Source organism: Strigops habroptila, chromosome 2 (assembly GCF_004027225.2).
Source record: "Strigops habroptila isolate Jane chromosome 2, bStrHab1.2.pri, whole genome shotgun sequence".
Taxonomy (NCBI): domain Eukaryota; kingdom Metazoa; phylum Chordata; class Aves; order Psittaciformes; family Psittacidae; genus Strigops; species Strigops habroptila.
In genome coordinates this window covers 72,255,292-72,275,461 of record NC_044278.2, presented here as the reverse complement: position 1 = coordinate 72,275,461, position 20,170 = coordinate 72,255,292, and the positions used below count along the sequence as shown (strand labels likewise).

The 20,170-nt window shown below is 38.0% G+C and overlaps 1 protein-coding gene and 1 long non-coding RNA gene across 2 annotated transcripts in view; one reads left to right on the top strand and one right to left on the bottom strand.

Moving 5' to 3' along the window:
* GPC6 (glypican 6) overlaps positions 1–20,170 on the top strand; it is a 737,424-nt gene that overhangs the window by 453,608 nt on the left and 263,646 nt on the right. The window lies entirely within an intron of this gene.
* The window catches only part of LOC115603904, a 50,379-nt gene that overhangs the window by 19,091 nt on the left and 11,118 nt on the right, over positions 1–20,170 (bottom strand). The gene's annotated exons all lie outside the window — the stretch shown is intronic.

The following is a 20,170-nucleotide window of genomic DNA, read 5'->3' as shown; positions in this document are numbered from 1 at the left end:
CTTTTAGTTTAGTGGTAAAGGCCCAAAATCATCCTTTTTTTTTTTTTTTATCTTTGGAATTAAAACTGCAAATTTAATTTGGAGTATGGTAGTTTTGATATTTTTTCCTTTCTTAGAAAATATCTTAGGGAAAGCAAAATGTTTGCATAGGCATCTAGAAATGTTCTTCAATCCCCTGAAATATACACAGAAAATTAATAATTAAAAAAAAATGTTAAGTATGGAGCATGTATCTCAGTCCAGTCTATATGCCAAGTGCATTAATGCACTTTAGTCTCAATCCAGAAAACAATGAATCTTTGCATTATATTACAGAAATCAGTAAGATAATCTTGGCGTTTACTATTAGGCTCCTATTAACATTTTATTGGATCGGGGCCATTAAGACTTTCTTTAATATGCATGCTTATGCTCCCCAATAAAAGAAACCTGCCAGTGTCATTGCAAGCACCACATCATCTGCTGAGCAGTGATTGCCTTTGGATCATTTGTTTGAGGTATGTTTGAGCACTGATGTGAGGTATGTTTGAGCATTGATGTGAGATGCATGCACATGGAAATTCAGCACCCTTCACACTGATCAGCTTCAAATTCACTGTACTTTGCAGCTATAATAGGAAGAAGGTTCACCACATACAACCCCAGTGACTGATTGGCCTGTTTTGTAGTCTCTACTCCAAAGAAGAAATAAGATTAATCATCTTGGAGTAAAAATGACAGTTGAGGGGGTGAGTTCTCTTTAAAGATGCCAAGATACAAGGAACACTGTGCACCCTTACATTGCAACAGGCTTTGTGGTTTGTTTTCGTTCTAGCACTTGCATTTGTGGTGTTAGTTTGCCATCCATCCCAGGTGCCACTGAAGAAATGAGCAGTTTGTGAGTGAAGAAAAAAGAAAAGTTATCATCAGGGAGATGGCACAGAAATCCAAAAACATGGAATGAAATAAATGGCAAAATCTTCTCTTTTTTTACATGCCAAATTCTAGCCAAAGAAATCAACTGCAGTTTGAAAAGGGTCCTGCCAGAATCACTCTGCAATCAAATCAAAATTCCAAGTTTGTCTTGAAGACCCTGTAATTTTATTGCCACTCATGTGCATCCCAAATAAGCCACCAGTGTCTAAACGTTTCATACACTGGGCAATTTTTCAGATTCTGAAAATGAGACCATAATTCCCATAGCATATTTTTGTACTGAGAAATGTTTTCTGCACCTTATCAGTACCGCATGTTCTGCATACAAATAAGTGCCAATATTAAATGCTTCGGTGAAGTGCTTTTCACCTTATTTCTATATAACTTCAGAACAATAGGGACAGGTGGGGGTGAGTAAGAGAACGAGCTTCCATTTTCAGTAATTAATATATGAAAAATGCAGTAATCTCCTGGGTTTCTGCAGACAGATTTCAAGTTCACTGAATATCAGCTTTGAGCGATACTGGCATTGGGGCATTATTCAAGGCAGATCAGAAGACCCCAAATGGTATGTAGGAGAGGACTGCCCATCAAAACTCTACGGGAAGTACTTTCTTGTATGGAGGAGGAGTGGGAAAACATATTAAACATCACAGCACTGCTATGTGTTCATTTCTTTGGCTGATTCTCAAACTTTCATTCAGTTACGGCTTTAAAAACAGCTCAGCCTTCATGTGAATGAAATACAATTAGACCACATTTCAGAGTCTGGTGCAAATATCTTTGGGTTTTGTTTTTATATTTCTCAAATTAGGAACCAGGTTTTAGAAACACAAGGAGAGTTTCATTAACATGTCTGGTTTCATAATTTCTCCAACATCCTTTTCAAAGGATGTCATAATTCTGAGTTACTTCTGTTAAAATTAAATTATTTAGCTTCACGGCTAACCCACAAGAATTGTCTTTGTGTTTCATCATGTTTCCAGCAATTTCACCTTCCCCCTCACAGTGAAGCAGTTGCAGGACTCTCTCACACCTTATTCGTCCTTCCTTTAAAAAGTAAAAGTTCCAATATTTTTCAGGCCATAGAAGTAAAGAGAGAAATTGTTACTCTTTCAAATGTGGGAAGATTCACTTGCAAGACTACAATAAAACTGTAGGAAGGGATGTAGTCTTCTGTAGTTTACAAAAATGCTTGAATGAATTCAGAGTTTCCTAAGCAAAATTGTTTTCCTATATTCTCTAATCAGAAACTGTGAGGAGCTTTAGTTGCTAAGAACATACACATCTACCTATAGTGTTCCACCGTTATTTTGTGGCTTTAAAAAAATGGAACATCCAAATAGGGTTAAGTATTTGGTATGAAACAGCTGGCAGCCATCTTAAAAGCTTTTACATTCCTCAAAAAGTTATGGTAGGTTTTGAAACAACTCTGTTCAAAACTTTGCATGTGTAAGTAGAAACTAAAACCAGAGTGCTTACGGAAAACACACAGTGCGAAACTGAAAAATAGAAGGTTAATCTTGTTTCCATATGAGAAGGTTAAAAAATGTTGAAGTGTTGAAGAAAAATGTTCTGTTTGTGTTAACGTGTTTAACAAAAAAAACCTCCTCTATGGACTGCAGGTTTGTAAATTGTAAATGAAATTATTAATGATGAGAATTATTGTAGTATATGTTACTATGGAGATCACTTGAGAAAAGAGGTATAAAATTATAGCTTGCTTCTTTCAATGGAAAACATGTATCTACTTATTCACAGAATTTCACAAAGAGAGGAGATCTTGGTGACAGAGTTATATTTTTCGTGGTGGGAAAATTAGGAATCTTCTCTTTGTCTAGTTAAAACCAATGGAAGATACTGTTAGTCCGCAGCAGTGGAGTATTCAAAAACAATTCAGAACGGGAGGTTTGCCAATCCAAATAATGCTTATGGGAAATTATATCTGGGGTTATTTTCAAAGTTCGTAATATTTGCTGGATGTTTGTGACTGCTCTATGTACTCTAAAGAATTATTCTAAATGGAAAACCCTAGTTTAAAGAGGACAGAAGTAGTTGAGCACCTTTTTTTAAAGAGTGTTCTAAGTAAATAATTTGTAGGCTTAGCCTTGTGGCCATTGTGTCCCCCAACCTAAGAAGGACATGGAACTAATGGAACAAGTCCAGAGGAGGGCCGTGAGTTTGATAAAGGGGCTAGAGCACCTACCATACAAAAACAGGCTAGGAAAATTGGGGCTGTTCAGCCTGAAGAAGAGAAAGCTGCATGAAGACCTCATAGGAGCCTTCCAGTATCTGAAGGGGGCCTACAAGGGTGCCAGAGAGAGACTCTTCATCAGGGATTGTAGTGTTAGGACAAGGAGTAATGGGTTCAAACTTAAACGGGAGATTTAGGTTAGATATAAAGAAGAAATGCTTTACTGTGAGAGTGGTGAGGTATTGGAACAAGTTGCCCAGAGAAGTTGTGAATGCTGCATACGTGGCAGCATTCGAGGCAAGGTTGGACAGGGCTTTGGACAACATGGGCTAGTGGAAGGTGTCCCTGCCCATGGCATGGGGCATGGAAGTAGATGATCTTAAGGGTCCTTTCCAACCCAAACCATTCTATGATTCTATAAAAGGCTGCAAATAGCATAATGTTAAGTCATCTTACATTTTAGTTTTCTCTTTAGGCTTGGTAGAGAAATATCTCACTGTTCACTGGGAATAGAGTGTGGGAATCAGTGAGTAGTGTAACAAAGGGATACATTTCTGAAATTAACACATGCCATCATCAAATGCAAATGTGTGAGAAGGGAATTTGGAGCAAAAAACAAAAGTAAAAAAGAAGAGTGAGAAGAAGTGTATAAAAAGATGGAAGAGTGAAAGTAAAAGAAAGCAAAGGAAAAGGAAAAGGGAAAATAAAGTTTTACTGAAAGCTGGTTTAAGTCCTCACTTCTGCAGTGGTCATTTCCAGTCTTCGTTTAGCTTTGATGTTTTTTTCAATTAGCTTTCTCTTTGACAGTTCTCTTTCTTGTCTGTTCAAATAACTCAGAGATGCTTCTTTTCACTTTTTCTTTTTCTGTTTTCTTCACATTTTTCATCTCTTCTGTGAAGAAAAAATATGGCTCCTGAGGGTATGTCTTCATTTGTTTGTCAGGATTCTGCTAATGAAAGGGTGGTTTCTTAGAAGCTCTGGTAACCAAATCCAATTGTTCCCATGTGTAGTTTTCTACCCTATGTCCGACATACTTTCACTCTGGATATTTTCTGGGGCCTGAGTTTCTGTTATTGCCTGTATAGCACCATGTTTTCTGTTCAGGTTAGTTTAAGGGTGTGGTCTTTTTGGTTCTATTGATCATCTTTTTTTTTTGAACTAATTTGGAACTAGTTTTTTGGCTAATTTTGAAGAGGACTTAGGTAAGAGTGCAAGCCTTCCTTCTCTGGAAGCCACATAATGAAAAAGCTGAAGGCTGTCTTGTGGTTCAGATGTTGTTCAAGACCATGGGCAAAGCCTGCATGGGGTAGTTAGGCAGGGAGGATAGCTCCAGAAGCATTTCCAAGCCAGAGGGGACAGTGATTCTCATGTCATCATACCACAGCACTGCAACAGGGGCTGAGAACTGGGCAGGGGTTATTTGGGCCCCAGGGTGACCAACCCATAACATCGTCATAAGAAGCCCACACTGTCTCATGTCCTCCCACAGCTGTGAATGACTGTATTCAGCAGCACATGGCATAATGAGAGCATGGGAGAATGTTTGTGAGAAGTGAAGAAGACCACATACAAAAATATTTTAGCCAAAGTTTCATCAATTTAGGATCCTTCTTGTCCACTTGGAAGTTCAAATGAGTTGAACTGACCTTTAGTCAAACTCAGTCATATAGCTTTGTGTTTGCTAAGGATTAAGAGACAAGCGTGCACACAGAGTGACAGTGACTCAGCTGAAACAGCAGTCTAATTTTCCTTGTTTTAAAAGTCATTTATTTTGCATTAAGCTCCACTTTTCCCTTGTCATAAATGGACATAAATTCAGTTTAAGCCAGAGATACACATTTAGTTACTTTGATGGCTAAATTTATCCCCACAGCTTCTTTATTTATAATCTGAAATTAGGGTGGCATTCTTTTGAGAACAAAATGGTAGGCAAGGAGAGAATAAATTTTGAAGCACTTGAGAGGGAAATAACTGAAACTAGCTATTAAAAACACAGAAAAGGAAATGCAATGCAGATGAATGTGAGGTACTTTATATTCAAAGCAGAGATGAAAGCATTGTGAGTTTAAATTAGTATAATGACCTACAGAAACTACAGCAAGGTCTCTGGAATTATTCAGCCCTGGCAACCAGAAAGTGTTCAGATTTTGTTTTATTTAGAGTTCAAGCTAGGCACAAGCACTGCTAGCAGTCATTTCACCCTTCGCATGGAGGAAGCACTTCAGAGAACTTTGTTTTTCTGAGCAGAGCCTGTTGCAGTGCTCCACATTGTGGTATTAGAAATCAGTGTTGTACAATTTTACCCTCTTCTTAAATTTTTTCTTTTTCCTTCTTTCTTTATTCTCTCTTTCCACTTTCCTAGAATCATGGAAACAATCACAGAAGAGCTCAGGTTGAAAGGGACTCCAACAGATCATCTGGTCCAGACTTTTGTGGGAAAGGGAGCTTAGATGAGATTATCTAGCACACTGTCCAATCGCATCTTGAAACTTTCAGTGATGGGGATTCCACCATATCACTGGGGAGATTGTTCCAGTCATTTATTCTTCCCACTGTAAAAGATTTTTTTCTTATGCCGAGATGAAATGTCTTCTGCTGCAAGTTGTACCTACTGCCCCTTGTCTTCTCCATGTGCGTCCTTATGAAGAGGGCCACAATCCTCTTTGTAGCTACCCTTTAAATGCTGGAATACTGTGATGAGGTCCCAACTGACTCTTCTCTTCTTCATGGTGAAAAGACCTAACCTCTTCAGTCTTTCTTCATTGGGCAGGCTCTCCAGCCCTTTGATCATCTTTGTGACCCTCCTTTGGACCCTCTCCAGTCTGTACACATCTTTCTTGAATTGTGGGGACCAGCACAGGACACAGTGCTCCAGGTGCACTCCTCTTTCTTCTTTCCTCTTTCCCTTCATTTTATTACTGAAATAATGTGCTCTGCTTAATTTTGATTCTTTAGTTTTGTCTTCTGGTGCTTTTCTTAGTATCCATCTTTCCCCACCCCCACCCCCACCCCCCCCCAAGGAGTGAAAACTTGAACTTTTAATGCATCAGCAGGTGGATAAGAAGGCCATCCACTCACTATTTCATCAGTCAGTTGAAGTCTTTTTAAGAATCTTGCTTTATTTCATGAAAGTTGGAGGTCTCTTGAGCTGAATTCATAAAATTTAAATGGATAAGTTTGGCAATACTGGGAATCAAGCTTTTGAAATATTTCAAAGAGGATGATTCTTCATTTGTTAAAGTCTATCTTCTAAAAGATAAGATTGATTTTATTTTTTTTTTAAATAAAGCAAAATGAATCAGACTGTTGTAATACAGTAATTATACTTGCTTTCTCTTAAGCCTAAAAAGTGTAAATACATTTTACATTGAAACCGAAAGACACAGTTCAGCTGGGAAAAAGTTGAGAACTTAGATTTGCTTCTTTTCCCAAAAGACTGTATCTCTGGATAATCTACCTGTAATCGGCAGCATTAAGGGGGACAATACCCAAATCAGTGCATAAATGTTGTTTGGAAATGACATCTACGCTATTTTACATATGATTAAGTTCTGAATTGGCTGTAATCTCTCAGGGGAAGGAAAAAAAAGAAAGCTTTAAATGTCATTGTGGACAGTTCAATGAAGACATCTGTTCAGTGCACACTTGCAGCCAAAGGGAAAATGTTAAGTGCCTTTTATTTCAGTGCAAGACTTACACAAGAGAGAATGACAGGAGCAGGCTCAGGGTACTGAATGCCTGCTTGAGGTGTCTTTGTCCTAGTAAGACAGAGTAAGGCTAAGTGACCCATTGTTTTGTCCCAGTATGACAGTTTGTATGTTCCCATAATGAAAGGAACAAAACTTTATGTGCAAGAAAGAACAAAGAGATCTTCAGATAATGGCCAATTAGTGGATCAAAGGCTAATTAGGTAAGTTCTAAAATAAAGTTTTGAAGGTGATACGGGCAGCTAAGCAGGGAATTGTTATAGAAGAGGATAATGAAGCTCTCTGTACAGCTCAGGAAAGGACAACCAGAGAGCTCAGTGATGCTTGAAATAGTAAGGAAATTAAATATGCTGAAATAAACATGCCAAAAAGAAATTCCTTAAATGAGTGGTTTTGGAAGTCACTGGTGGAATTTGGACCAAATGAATGATGAGACAGATGTATTCTATTTTAAAATAGAACCCATGTTCTACTCTTTTTTTCTGAGATTTGAGAATAATCAACAAATAGTAGAACATGAGCTAATTTATAAATATAAATAATATCAATATGAATAACAAATAAACATAAACATGAATATGAATATGAATATGAATAAAACTATACATATGAATATACATAATATGCATAGTGTACATAAAATGCATAATATACATATACGTATACATATACATATACATATACATATACGTATACGTATACGTATACGTATACGTATATATACACACGCACTCAAATACACACATTGCCACTAGTTATCCTGAAGTATATTATTTGAGACCAAAGGCATAAGGCTGAGTTCGCTCCTGAATTAATAGTTCAGAGAGATGCTCCACTCAAACAGGAAGGTAACTTGCAGATTGATTTAGTCAACTTTTACAGAATCTTACTAGTTTAAAGACAATTAAATAACGGAGGGTATGAATTTTGAAAGAAAGGAAAGAAAGGGGGATGATTGTGCTGTGTGCAACTGCAAGCATTAAACATTCAGGCAAGTATAAAAGTTGTTAGTGGCAAGTAGGATCTAAATCAGTAATGAAGCTACAGAAAAGATTCCTATATGTATGTATATTGCCTCCCTTCACCTATGTAAGTAAACCCTCTCCCAGCAAACACTGGCATACTTCCTTAGTGAGAACCAGTCCCCACCACATGCCTCAGGCAGTCCTTCTCTCACTCCCTCAGACTGGCTGCTTGAAGCCAGCAGTCCCCCGCTTGCATCCTCGTGCACATGTGCTAGCACTTGTGAGGTTGCAGTGCCTGCCAGAGCACAGAGCAGACCTACTTGAAAACCCAGCTGTGCTGAGCTTTTCTGCAGGATTGCTTTCCAGAGTAGCTCTGTGGTCATGTGGTCATGTCAGCTAGCATGCCAGCACAAAGGAAATGACAGGAATCAGCCACCGAGGCAAGGCTGTTGCTTTCTACCTAGTATGAATTGTTGTCGGCAAATGATGAAATGTCACCCTTACGTGTTCTTCCTTCTTTAGTCTCAGATTTACAAACTGGCTTCTTTTGCATACTCTGATTCCTTTTTCCTCAATGCAGCCAGTATTTAGGTTTTCATATGGTAATCCTCTTATAAGAAGCAAATAATGGAATATATAATATTTATAAGTTATTATAGTCTGGCTCTAAAATTCTCCATGTGAATTAACGTCCTCCCTAGTTCAGTGCTACAGCACAAACTACAAAACATCTTAGATGCTAACATACATCAGCTTTACATCAAACTAGTAACCAGAGATACCTAATGAGCTAAATTACATTAAAATGTGAAAGTTTCCCTCACTGGGTATTACTTTTTAAAAACTTTGGGTGTTCTAAAACTTTGCAAAATTGGATTTGTGAATTTTATCTTTATTGCTGTTTTTTGTGATTCACATCACTACTAAGTTCATTACTCATTAAAGAGCACATTATATTGCAGAATATGTGGCATCACTCTTCTTTCTAGGCAAGGGAAAGACTTAGTTACGCGGTCCTTGTGCCACCAAGGACAGACAGTGCTTTCAAGATGTGGCACCCCGCATCTTGCCTAAAGGTCCCTGTAACTTTCAAAGAGTTACTGAAATATACTGTATGTTCCTACATGGTGTTTTTTTCCATATTCAAGCAGAAGAATATATTCATCATTAAGGAAAATATACTGAGCTCCATGCTTGGCAAACTGGATATGTTCAGAAACATGTCTATCACCTACACTATATTTATTTTTATTTAAAATACCCTGCTCTGGAGACATTAAAAACCCTCCTGGATGCATTTCTGTGTAACCTGCTCTAGGTGGCCCTGTCTTGGTGGGGGGGTTGGACAGGATGATCTCCACAGGTCCCTTCCAACCCTAACAATTCTGTGGTTCTGTGAACTTCTGTAAGAAAGAGCAGGCTTCATCTCACTTAACAGTAATAATCTAGAAAGGCATTTAGTAGGGTACACTAGTTATATATGCTTGCTGCCTTGGTGATCAGAATGAGATGGCACCTGCAAAAGCAATTTGGTTAATCCTACTGTAGGCATTAACAGAGTTGGAAAGAGTTGCTCTCTGGGACCATGTGTCTCCTAGAGGGCTTAAATTAATTGAGGTGAAGCACACTGCTCACAGTTAACTGTCCTTTCATGTAAAATGTTCTACTGTCAATAGGAAATAGTATTTGGAAAACAAAGGGAAAAACTATACTTTTTGACAGTGAAATAAGACATTAAATAGGGATAGCACAATACCAATAATGCTGCATTTCCATTGTTTCTTAAAAATGCTGCCATATTTTTTTTACACTTTATTTATATCCTGTGTGTATTCATTGCATATGTGTGATGATTGTTAAGTTTTACAGACAACTACACAGGTGTCTTAGAGGGACTTTGTATTCTTTTAAAGGAGACAGATGATGCATATTATCTAACATCTCTGGCTTTTTTTTTTTTCTTCTTTTTGCAAAGTGTCCTCTGAGCTGATATCTGGAAAGCAAATACGTGCTATCAGAAGCTGAAAATGCATGGGGCTTTTCTTTGGTTAAAATTTGTGCAGGTTGTGCTTTTTAAGTTGGAAAGCTCTAGTTTGCGCTTCATATAGGTCGTTTAGACAATTATGATAATGATTATGCTTCCTTTTCTTTGCCCATTTAATCTTTCATTATATTTCACAGTGTGTCTGTTTTCAGGTTACTTTCTTAAAACTTAGGTCCACAAAAGCACAGTTTCAGAAAAACTTATGTGCTGAATGTCGTACCAGTGCAAGGATTCTTTTCATAAATTTTTATCCTACAAATCCTCATGAACATAGTAAGTACATACAAACAGGTGATGTATTCCAATGTATATAACCAAAGTTATTCTTGTAAGATAAAGCCTAAAGGTGTTTAATGCTTTGCATTCTGAATATGCTGAGAAACCTTTTAATATCTGTTTCAAGCTTTTTAATGCACAATATAACTCCTCCATAATAAGTTCAGGCAGTTCTATCCACTTCCAGTAATGCTACAAATTATTTGCTCACCCTTCTCGGAATGACAACAACTGCACTGAATGTGTTATCAGTTTTTCAAGGCCCTGGAAGCTGCACAAACTTTTGAAAGTGAGTCTGTGCACTTTTGAAGGTGAAATTTTGAAAGAGTATTGGGATAAGCAGCATCACCAAAGGGAAAAAAAAAAAAAAGACTAGAAACACAAACCCTAAAATCAAACTCAACATTTAAGAAGCTCAGGAAAGAAGGAAAAATTAAAGAATAAATGACATTGCTTCTCTTTTGATCATTGGATAGTAACTAAAATTTTAGAGATACAGTGTCATACTATGCTAAGTTAATGTAGCACAAACCAGCTTTTAAATTGGTTAAAGGGGTCACAGTTTTTCTTAGTATTTTACTTTAACGAGAAAAAAAAGAACCAGCATGAGCTGAAAAGTTTAATTACTTTTGATCTTTTTTTCTTTTTTCTTTTTTTTTTTTCAATGTGACCATAAAGCCTGTTGTAAAACACTGCTGGAAGATTGACTGAGAGGAATGAGAGGAAAAGGAAAAAAATGGAAAAAAAGAAGGGAATAAACTGTTTTTTAAGACAGACTATTTGACTGAGAGAGAAGAGAACAGGGCAATTTTGAATCTTCATCTTAAAGAAAAATCAATGATGTAGTTGAGGTCAGAACTGAGAAATATATAGGCTAATGATCTGGATGAGAAAGTAGGCAATGAGTCAGATATTTATTAATAACAGCGCTTGAAGGTTTTTAACTTTGATTAACGTGACTGGGCAATTAAAAAAAAAGCTATATGGATGTAGTCACCTCTGTCCCTGAGCAGCATGATGCCTATGAAATTCAAATTCAACCAAGCTGAGTATAATGTTCATTTAATCACTGAGTTTCGGGTTTTGGGTTTGGTTTTGTTTTGGGTTTTTTCTTTTCTAATCTGAAAGATGAGAAGTGGTGAGAGGTGGATGGAGAGAATGGCTCATCTAAAGAAGAAGTTTTTTTCTGGGAGTTTTTTGTTTGACAGTATTTGTGCTTTTTGTGACAGTTTAACTAAAAAAAAATAACCCACAGAGGATCTTCTCAAATAAGAAAGTAAAAAAGCCAGAAAGTGATAAAGTCATAATGATGACATTGTGAACCAAATAATGTTACTCTCTTGCTTCATTATGTCTTATATCTTTGATCTTATGACTTTAAGGCAAATGTTGCTGTGACTGAAACCGCTGTCTCACAATGATTTTTATAAAATAAACAGCATAACCCAGGAATGTCCTGGTCTAATGAACAACTATTATATAGCTAAAGAATTACAAATAAAAATAAAAATAAAGAGAAACAAACCCAAACTCAAAGCTAAAAGCCAACCAATCAAGAAAACCCTCACATATGAAAAGCAATCAATCAGAGCTATGGAAAAAATTTATATCATTAAGTGGGAGGTGGGAGTGTTACACTACTGAAAGAACAGGAAACCCTTTGGTAAACTCAGCTAGGGAGACTAGGACACGCTGAAGGCTACTGATGGCATTTTTCCACAGACTGTCATCAGACCCTGCACTCATTGATATGGGACATTTTACTTTCTGTGAAAGCAAGCATTTATGCATGAGCCACTTTGTGACACTTTTTTCCATGGTGGGAAGGGAGAATCAAGTTGAATTAAGAGCACGTGTCTGGTTTTACATATAAGTACTCCTGACTTGATATCCATTACTTCTCTAATTTAAGAAGTGAAAGCAAAGTCATAATAAAATCTTAAGCTTCAGGGAAACAATCCATCACCTACAGAGATCAGGAAGGAATTTTCTTTCCCGTACAAAGAATATTGCCTTGGGTGCACTAGACATATTCTGTCTTGCTGAAGAGCATGAAGTAGAATCATAGAATCATAGAATAGTAAGGGTTGGAAAGGACCTTAAGATCATCTAGTTCCAACCCCCCTGCCATGGGCAGGGACACCTCACACTAAACCATGTGGTCCAAAGCTCTGTCCAACCTGGCCTTGAACACTGCCAGGGATGGAGCATCCACAACCTCCCTGGGCAACCCATTCCAGTGCTTCACCACCCCCACTGTAAAGAACTTCTTCCTTATATCTAATCTAAACTTCTCCTGTTTAAGTTTGAACCCATTACCTCTTGTCTTACCACTACAGTCCCTAAGGAAGAATCTCTCCCCAGCATCCTTATAGGCCCCCTTCAGATACTAGAAGGCTGCTATGAGGTCTCCACACAGCCTTCTGTTCTCCAGGCTGAACAGCCCCAACTCTCTCAGCCTGTCTTCATACGGGAGGTGCTCCAGCCCTCTTATCATCCTCGTGGCCCTCCTCTGGACTCGCTCCAACAGCTCCATGTCCTTTTTATGTTGAGGGCACCAGAACTGTATGCAGTACTCCAAGTGAGGTCTCACAAGAGCAGAGCATAGGGGCAGGATCACCTCCTTTGACCTGCTGGTCACGCTTCTTTTGATGCAGCCCAGGATATGGTTGGCTTTCTGGGCTGCAAGCGCACACTGCCGGCTCATGTTAAGCTTCTCGTCAACCAACACCCCCAAGTCCTTCTCCGCAGGGCTGCTCTGAATCTCTTCTCCGCCCAGCCTGTAGCAGTGCCTGGGATTGCCCCGACCCAGGTGTAGGACCTTACACTTGGCTTGGTTAAACTTCATCAGGTTGGCATCAGCCCACCTCACAAGCGTGTCAAGGTCCCTCTGGATGGCATCCCTTCCCTCCAGCCTATCAACCGAACCACACAGCTTGGTGTAGTCAGCAAACTTGCTGAGGGCGCACTCAATCCCATTGTCCATGTCGCCGACAAAGATGTTGAACAGGACCGGTCCCAACACCGATCCCTGAGGGACACCACTCGTTACAGGTTTCCAACTGGACATTGAGCCAGTTACCACAACTCTTTGCGTGCAGCCATCGAGCCAGTTTTTTATCCACCGAGTGGTCCATCTATCAAATTGATGTCTCTCCAATTTAGAGACAAGGATGTCATGAGGGACAGTGTCAAATGCTTTGCACAAGTCCAGGTAGGTGACGTCAACTGCTCTGCCCCTGTCCATCAGTTCCGTGGCTCCATCATAGAAGGCCACCAAATTGGTCAGGCAGGATTTCCCCTTAGTGAAGCCATGTTGGCTGTCACCAACCACCTCGTTGTTTTTCATGTGCATTAGCATGTTTTCCAGGAGAAACTGTTCCAAAATTTTGTCAGGCACAGAGGTGAGGCTGACTGGTCTGTAGTTTCCCGGGTCTTCCACCTTCCCCTTCTTGAAAATGGGGGTTATATTACCCTTCTTCCAGTCATCGGGAACTTCACCTGACTGCCAGGAGTGTTTGATCATTGCCACTGGCAGGCAGGGCACTGTGATAGTCCAGTTGTCTGATCCAGTCTGACAAATGCTGTGTTTCTAGATTTAATTTATTCAGGTTTAAAGTTTGCTTATGAAGTTGATAGGGGCATAGCAGCTGGCAACACAATATCATTTAGCTTTTTCTGGAGAAACAGTTATGGTTTCAGAACTCACAGCCTCTAATTAGGGTAGCTTGCTCCTGATGGAATAAGCAATCCAAGAAAAGGAAGAAGAAAAGTGAATTTAATTTCTAGTGCCACAGGGAAGTCTTGGCTGTTCAAAAGCTGTCTTTAAATCTTAGGAGCTTTGCTTTGAAGTGATAGCTAATAGCACTGGGCAGGAAATAGGCCAGATTAACATTTTGTTAGTAACTTTGAGCACCGAAGACGTACTTACAATAGCCAAGGCTTATCATCTTCAACTGAACTTGATGTTTAAGGAAAAAAAGTAATTTGAAGCCATTAAAATGACAGGAAATAAATTAGAATATTTATTTTGTACATTGCTTATCACTTTCTCATTTTAAAAAAATATGTTTTTAGATCTTCAAATCTAACTAAGGGGGAAGGGTTAATATTAATTTATAGCACAACAATCTCTGCACTTTAATGCAGCAAATCATAGAATCATAGAATCATAGAATGGTTTGGGTTGGAAGGGACCTTAAAGATCATATAGTTCCAACCCCCCGCCATGGGTAGGGACACCTTCCACTAGACCAGGTTGCTCAAAGCCCTGCCCAGCCTGGCCTTGAACACTTCCAAGGATGGAGTAACCACAGCTTCTCTAGGCAACCTGTTCCATTGTCTCACCACCCTCATAGTGAAGAATTTTTTCTAATATCTAATCTAAATCTATCCTTTTTCAGCTTGAAGCCATTCCCTTTTGTCCTGTCACTACATGCCGTTGTAAAAAGTCCCTCTCCGAATTTCTTGTACACCCCCTTTAGGTATTGGAAGGCTGCTATATATAAAACACATAACATGTTTATATTGTACTTGAAGGTTTTTTTTTTCCAGGTGAGGATTGTATGTATAAAACTTCAACTATCAATTGCATAAGCTTTCAGTATGTCTCTACAACCATTTGTGATGATCTTGCATTTATAGTTTAGACATCACACTTGAAGTGCAAACTTTCATACATGGATGGCGCTAACACATAGATTCACCAAAAAAAAAAAAAAAAAAAAAAAATAGAAAATTACACAGTGGAGGAAAGTGGTTACAAACAAAACAATTTGTATAAGTAATGTTTAAGTAATGCCTGACAATTCAAAGCATTTTTCCCTCCGGAATCCCAAAAGCAGTATTTGACACTTGTAAATATACCCTGATCACAGACTGAAGTAACGTACACCTTTATCTAAGATTTTTTCTGCTATTTCAGAGTTTAAAAACAAACAGACAAACAAACCAACAACAGAAAAAACACACAGAGGCTATTTGATCTCAAGCAGTTTCTAGCATGCCCATATACAAAACATAGTAAAGTTGTAATAAAGTTTTCTCACACTCCTGATCTGATGAATTCAAGTACACATTGGAAACTGTATTCTTGCATATTTCCTACTCTTTAAATTGCATATAAACAAAACAAGACTTTCCTAAAATGGACTAAAAGCTACAGTAAGAGATTGGTTAACTTAGCCAAGTTATTAAGCCAGATATTCAACTGCACCATTCTCATATAGTTCTCATAAAAAAGTCAGATATTTTTTATCAACATTCCATCATGAAATTGCACAGAAAGGTATTCATGATCACACAATTATAATACAGCTTAATCCATGAAGTAAAAGAGGTAAACTGATTGAAGTCAATCAGCAATATCTACAATAAAATGGCTGGGAGAGATGTATTAGGTTTATTGCAAACAATTCACATCTGTAACCTTAAGGCCTTATTCCACAGAATTGATTTGAATTCTTTTCAATGTATGAGGCAGTAGTTGTGATTTTTCCTTTTTTTTTTTTTTTTTGCCCTACTGAATAATTTGATCTAAAGCTTGGATGGGCCACATCTTTATCTCTTTGAATTCTCATGGTAGCACTACAGCAAGTAATTGTAAATAGATTTGGGAAGAGAAAGAGGTTTTCTTTTTGCTGTTGATTTAGCCTTTGGTTTTCATATCTTTAATGAAAGTATTTCAGAGCAATTGCTCTTTTACTTGGACTTTTTGCTTGTTGTTCAGTATCTGTTAGCTCAGTTTTGTGTAGAACATAAAAGACAATAATGAAAAGCTCTGAACAGTGAAGAGAAACAATATTTGTCCCTGCATATTGAACAGAATAATCCCTTCAAAAGCTATAATCAGTATAGCCAGAAGGCAAAGACTTTGTGTGATCACACCGCTTAGTTGTAGAGATGGATTTTCAGACGTTTGGGGTAGGGAGGCAAACTTTAAGAATATATTTTGTAGACAACTCACTTTCCTATAAAGAAGAAAAAAAAAAGAAAAAAGGAAAAATAATGAGAAAGTTGAGAAATAGATGGAAAAGAATGCAAGTAAAAACTATGAAGGTAGATGGATGCTAAGGTATTCATCAGTGTGAGCTTGTCTCTCTGGGGGGTTGTTTTCTCCTTAGTGCTTTACAATTTCTCTGGTAGTTTTGCTGTCACATAGGGTTTGCTCTCCATTGCTTACAGTAGGTTGAACATGATTAGCTGGATCCCTTCAGTGTCTCCAATTCCCCTGACTGCCTGTGGACCACTTATTCCTGTCTGGAGGAGGGTTCTGAAGGCTGCAGCAGGAGCAAGTCTGTTGCTGCACTCAGTTAACGGGCAGCTATATACTGATAACAGTAGATATGTATTCCTTTTTAACGTGGATTTCAAAAAATTCTATTTTCAGCTTTACACATATGTATTAGCATATGAACTTCTCCAGTAATTTCTTTCCAAGACTTGTGGCTCAGGTGTGCAATATGCTGACTCTGTTCAAGTCCTTCATACCCCAGAGACAGGTTTGTTTAGCCTAATCCTCCCATGTTCAAACATGAGACAGATGTTCAAATCATTGGCTTGAAACACTTAGAGGACCTTAGAAACTTTCTTTTTCCTAAGTATTAGCATTCTTTAAAATTAGTGCCAGGTGGTTTGTAAAAACACTGACTCCTTCTGTTTCAAGTCAGTAATTGTTCAGGTTTCATCCATTTAGTTTATATTTCAGTCTAAAGGAGTTCTGATTCGTCAGTGAGGAAAGGGACCACAGAAAAACTACTGTTGGTATAAACCCAGCAATTCTTAGTACTCAGTATTGCAATCTGTACAGAGAAGTGGGTGCAACTGTGCAACCTTCTTCCTCCTAAAAGAATTCTGAAAGCATACAGCAGTTTAACTGCTGAAATTTAACTTTTCGTGATTCAGTGTTTTCAGCTCTAAAGAACTGATGATCGGAAAGCACGTATCTGAGAATATGATCAATAGCTTGTTTGTGTGCAGTATATGTGCCCTAGGGCCAGCAAAAGTTTGGTCTGAGTCCCACGAAGGTGCTTTTAAACAAACTTTCCAAGTGGTCACTAGTCTCAGTCAACATGTTTCATTCTTACATTAAAAATTACCAGTCTAAGTTAGGAACTGCTCTACTTTCCTGTATTCTTATTTAAAGATCAATGTAGAGTTGGAAAGCCAATGAAATTGAGTCATTCTGACTTGGTCATGCACTAGAAGATTATACCTCCAGACATAGACCAAAGACTTTTCTCAGATGCCTAGTTTTAGATTTAACCTGAGATATTGCTGCCTTGCCAAAACCAGCATGCTCATTTGCCAATATGTGAAGTTTCACATAATGCTATTTGCAAGGGTGTCTGTATGCAGACTCTAAAAGTTCAAAGGTTATATTAAATTCTTAAGGGGAAACAAATCTTAAATTGTTTTAATGAATATCATCAAATAGTGTGTTTTGTATTCGGAAACAAAAGACTAATCCTGTATTCTGCCCTTGTCTAGCTCAGCTCAAATGAGATGCTTGAAGGGAATCAAATTTCCCCTTCTGACACTACTCATCTTCAGATTTTGAAAAAAGTATTTTTCCTCAGAATATTTTGCCTTTTGCTTCCAGCTTATGATAAAATCAGACCATGACTGCAAACAGACAAACCTGACCCAAAACCTTCAAGAATGCTGGAAGTGTTATATTGCAGAATATCTGTAGCCTAACTTGAGGCTAAAATCTGTCATGGGTGAGATGATAGGCACAAGCTGTACCAGGGGAGAAGGGAGGATGCAGCCCCTGCAGACTTTGGCCCCTGCATTTACATTGCTTATTTTAAAGATTCTTTCTCTCTAACCATACTCCAAAAGGATGTACTACAGTCCTCAGGGCAGGCTAATTCACAGTTTTCTTTCCTGAACCTCTGTGCCCTAGGACATGAAAATATATATCCATTGCAGGCAAAACATATATTGTATTTTCTATTTTCCAAAGATATCTATTACACTACCCTGCCCATAAGGGAAGAAACCCCTCAAAACAGAAAGCGCACAGATGCGAGTTCAGCTTTAAACTGCAGCATTTAAACTAATACCTGGTGATACGACTGAATCAGCAATTTTCCCAGTAATTTTAAATGTTCAACCAAGAGGATTCCTATGTGGGGCTATTTGTAGACCCCTTGGATCATGAATGCTGGAAGTCTTTTGCACCAATCCTAACTTGTAGTTATTCTCTCCAGATCAGACATGCCCTAGGGTCAGAGTAGGGTGAAGGGAATGGTTTTTTTTCTAGCACTTTAGAAAACTCAGAGTTGGATTTTTTTCTGAGCTTGACCTTTCAGAAAAAGGAATTAGCTGTCCTCATTACTGGCTGTAGGATTTTCTTAACAATGGATCAGTTCAGGTCAAAAGTTGAGAGATACCAAGGCATATAGAACATAAATGAGAATGAAATAATCATCACTGGCTGCTTGTCTCAGTTCTGTTGCCTTGAACAAAGAAATCAGTCAGCAGAGAGTCTCTGCAGTGCACTGAGCTGCCAAATTCTAGGGCTATGCCCTTTTTATTAAACTAAGCATGGGAAATATGAGAAAATAGAAAATCCAGAATCTCTTTAATTGCTGTCTTGTTTTTCCATCTCAAATGTGGTAGTGTTACCTAATATATGCCTTAAATAGTTTATCCATTCTGTTGTATCTGCATGATAGTCCATCACACTCTCAGATACGTGAATTGTGATTATTTTTCCCATATGTCAAAGTCATATATATCTTTTCTCATGTATCTTAAATGCACTCCAGGATTTTGACTACCCTATAAATTGTCTGGATTGGCTTTTTGGATAAAACAAGAAAGCATAAAAGCAGGTGTTAAGTCTGCATCACACAATGAAGCCTGGAGCAGAGCCCCGAAAGCTGGACTCAGATGAGTTATCTCCAGAGCCAAGAGCAGCACAGATGTAGCTGCGCCCCACTCTGAGACAACCCATGGAAAGGAGAACTTGTTTGAGAGGAAACCATAGGATCAGTTAGGGAAACACATATATATATAATTTTCCCCTTATATAAAATATTGAAAGGGTATCTTTTTTCTTTTTCTTTTTTTTTTTTTTTTTTTAACTTAGGTAGACACTACTTTATTTAGTGCTTATATATGCAGTTCCACAAGGGCTGGAGTTGATTCCCCATTGTATTCTCTATATCATAGCGTTGATAAAAGGTTTTGGAAAGCTTTTCTATTCTGTTTGCCTGTCTTGGTGTTAATAAGATCGATCTTTTCCTGGCTCTCATTGCATCTCAGACATTCAGTGAGCAGCAGTAAAAGCAGGGAGAGAAAAGGACAGTCTTAAAGACATGGATCGCTTCCTTCACAGGTGCCTATGGACAGACAAGCTTTCTCTTGATGACCTGGAAGGTCTAATTACACTGGAGTACAGTGAAAAAATGTAGAGGATACTAGTCTGCTTTGGAAAAACAATAAAATATAAGAATGATCCTTAACACCCTCTCATTAAAATAAATAAATAAATAAATCTTGTAATTCAAAGCTAGCAGGAGTCTCCATGCTAAAAATTCACTTCACTTTCCAGTTACAAGTTAACAACTGATACAACTTTCAGTGGAAGTGGAGGATTGACAAATCCCATCTATGGAAGTGAGAAGCATATTTCAAAGAAATCCAGCAGGAAGCTTTCTCTAACAGCTGCCAGTAAACTATAACATTACTTTTGTAAGAATCTGTTTATGGAACAATTTATTCTTATAAATGTTTGAACAAGCTTTTGCGATAGTGAATAAGTGGCATGCATAAATAGCAAAACAATGCAAAGATTAAATAATAAAAAAACTACTCTATGAGTGGAGATTGAGGAGCCTTCCTCCAAGGCTGCAGTTATTTGCAAGCTTTCATTTGCAAACCTTAACTCATGGATAACAAAATAAAGTATGCAATAGCTAATAGGGTTTTCAATTTTTAGTTTAGACATTTCCATTTAGATTTCCTGAGCAATATTGCTTTTATTTTCTGGATTAATGTTTTCCTGTCTTCACCTATGTTTATGTGCTCCTCAATCCATCAGACATTCATACTTCCATCT